We start from the raw sequence: 2,999 nt of genomic DNA, 5'->3' as shown, positions 1-2,999 counted from the left end.
CTGGATATAGAACAACCATGCATTGCAAAAGCATCAATTCTTCTTCTGTCATCTTTGGACACTGACCAGTTCTCTGATGCAAGGCAAGTAACTGCAAAGACCATGGCCTGAATACAACGTATCTTACCATCGTGACTGACAGTCATAAAAATAAATGTAGTTCCAAGGAAGGTTCAGAGACACTGTTCATAGAGTCACTATGAGTTGTAGACAAGTAAACAGCATATAAGAACAACAATGCATGATCTAACATGAATTGTCCTTGAAAATATTATGCTAAATTAAAAAGCCCAAAGACAAAAGGGAAAATATAGCTAAATAAGCCAAAATTCAAAGAGCAAATGAATTCCACTAACGCGAAATAACAGAAGAGGAAATTTAATAGATATAAAAAGTAGATTAGAGGTTATTAGTTGCTGAGGAAAGAGGAGAATAAGAATTAATGCTCAATATGTATTGAGTTTGTCTGAAGTGACGAAAAGTTTGACAGTGAAATAGATAATAGTGATGAATGTACACTGTGAATACAATTATTGTCTATAACAGTCAAAATGGCAAATCTGTAACATGTATACATTATACCCTAATAAAATTTTAAAATCTCAAATCTAATTAATACACAAAGAGAAGTTTATTAATATACTATTCATTCAAAAGGCAAAAAAGATTAGTAGCTTATACTATAGTGACATCCATATCCAGCTTTCTTGTTAAGTCTACAAGGATTCTCACAGTACATTAGGAAAATACTCTACGTAGTACTTGAAATCTAACACAGTTAAAAGCTTTCATAAAAATTTCATTAATCATTGAGTCAAAAGAACCTTATATTATCAGGTTACTTGCCTAGGCTTCCAAAAAAAACCTGTGCCTTATTTTTTAACATTTATTAACAAGTTCTACCTTCTTAGCAGAACAAATATCTAGGATTTCAGTCTACTAGATCTTCACTACCGAGATTTAGCTTTTAGAAGCGTACTAATGTACTTAGAGAACATGCAATCCAGCCTGGCGGTTAACACAAAACAATCATAAAATCAATCAGAGAAAGAGCAAGATTTCAAAAATGGAAGAGAAGTTGGATATCAACAGCACTTCCAATTTAACTCGTTTCGGATTTTACTTCTCTTTTCTATTGTCTAGGTAATGAAATAAATATTCTTAAAGGGTGCCTTGGTAGACATTTAACTTTCAAAGCCTAAAGAAAAATCCTTTTCAGGATTTTTCAGAAATCATTCTACAGAGTTCAATTTCTCTTATTAGCAGAAATATATTCTTTTACTACTATCTTTAAAAATGCACCTTGAAACTCAAACACAACGGGGAAAGAAGGACTAAAATTCTCAGTAACCTTATATACAGGTCAAGAAATATCAACAAAGAAAAGAGGAAGAGGTAAGAACGAAGTCATATAACCTGTATAAGGATATACTTACTGCAATCAAGTCTATTTCATTTTAAAGTAACCCTACAGAATAGAGCAGAACTACCCCAGTCTCCTGTGGAGTGACTAGAGGGCTTCAGTCAGAAGCCTTACACACCAGCGTCCTGGTTTAAGTAGGTAAAAGTCATTTAGGTGAGCTCAGTAAGATAACCTATAGCGAGTAGAGTTGCTAATACAAAAACAAGAGCCTATTGCTGCCACATTCTTACTTCCAGATGTTGTTGTTATGTGTCATCGAGTAGCTTGCTACTCATAGCGACCCTATGTACAACAGCCCTAAACCCTGCTCTATGCTATGCTAATATTATTGTCTCTGACACACCTATCCCCATTACCCTACTGACGAAATCAATCCGTCTCATCGAGGGTCTCCCTCTCCTGCGCTGTCCCTCCAACCTACAAGCATCAATCACATCCCTCTCCAAGGACTGATCAATCCTTGCAACATGTCCAAATTATGTCAGAGGAAGCTTCAGAATCCTTACCTCCAAGGACCAGCCTGGCTTCACCCTCTCCAGGACAACTTCTTTGTTCTAGCAGTCCATGATATATTTAATACTGTTCTCCAGCACCAAAGCTCAAAGGCATCAACTCTCCTTCTATCATCCCTAGTCATTATCCAGCTCTCTGAAGCATAGCAAGTAACTGCAAAGACCACGGCCTGTAAGTATCAGGCGCATCTTCATCTCCAGACTGACATCGCTGCTCCTCAGTACCTTGGAGAGGTCTCTGACAACAGACTTTCCCAATGTAATTCATCTTTTAATTTCCTGGCTGCTGGTACCAAGGGTGTTCTTTAACTCTTCTGAGGGCCTTTCAACAAAGTATAAATTTTGTTACCTTTAATTCCTTGTAAAATCATCACCCTGCTCTGTGATGAGGTGGAAGGTTTAGTTTTCCTGTACCAATAGATGTGTCTCTCTGGTCTAGATTGTCTCTATCACTAAAAAACTTGTTTTCACTTAAGTAAGTATCCAGGATATTATTCTATGACAATAGTTTTGCAAGAATGTTCTCAAATATTCAAAAATGACCCCAAGGCTAAGTAAACCACAGTGCTCAAAACATGACAATAACAAAAAACTGAACAGAGCATCTCCACACCATTTTCTGTAGCAAAGTGTGTCTTATTATTATAAATCACTACTACAATCTTAGAAATTTCCCATTCCCTCTCAGCAAGATAACTGCAAATTCATCTTCATCTCCATGCTTCTGTTCTCACTTTAATCCACTCCCAGTTCAACATTCATTCTACAACCAGAATGATCTTTTACAACGAAGATCAGAAACCTCACCCTTCTCTCATAACTCTCCAAATGGATTTACAAGCAAATGGAAATCAATCTATTTACATTTCAAACCAAACTCAGTGATGCCAAGTTGGAATCTGGCTCACAGGGCATTGTCTATCTTTCCCTCTTTAGAACCTACGGTAGATTTGAACCACCTGAGAATCACAGCCTTTGGTTAGCAACACAATTCCGGACTAGACCACCTGAGTCCTTATCTGATTTAAATTTGTTGTTGCCATTGTTGTTACTGCTGTTGTTAT

The sequence above is a fragment of the Elephantulus edwardii genome, unplaced genomic scaffold (assembly GCF_000299155.1).
Source record: "Elephantulus edwardii isolate Elephantulus edwardi_28Jun2011 unplaced genomic scaffold, EleEdw1.0 scaffold00107, whole genome shotgun sequence".
Lineage (NCBI taxonomy): Eukaryota > Metazoa > Chordata > Mammalia > Macroscelidea > Macroscelididae > Elephantulus > Elephantulus edwardii.
This window is presented reverse-complemented; position numbering follows the sequence as displayed.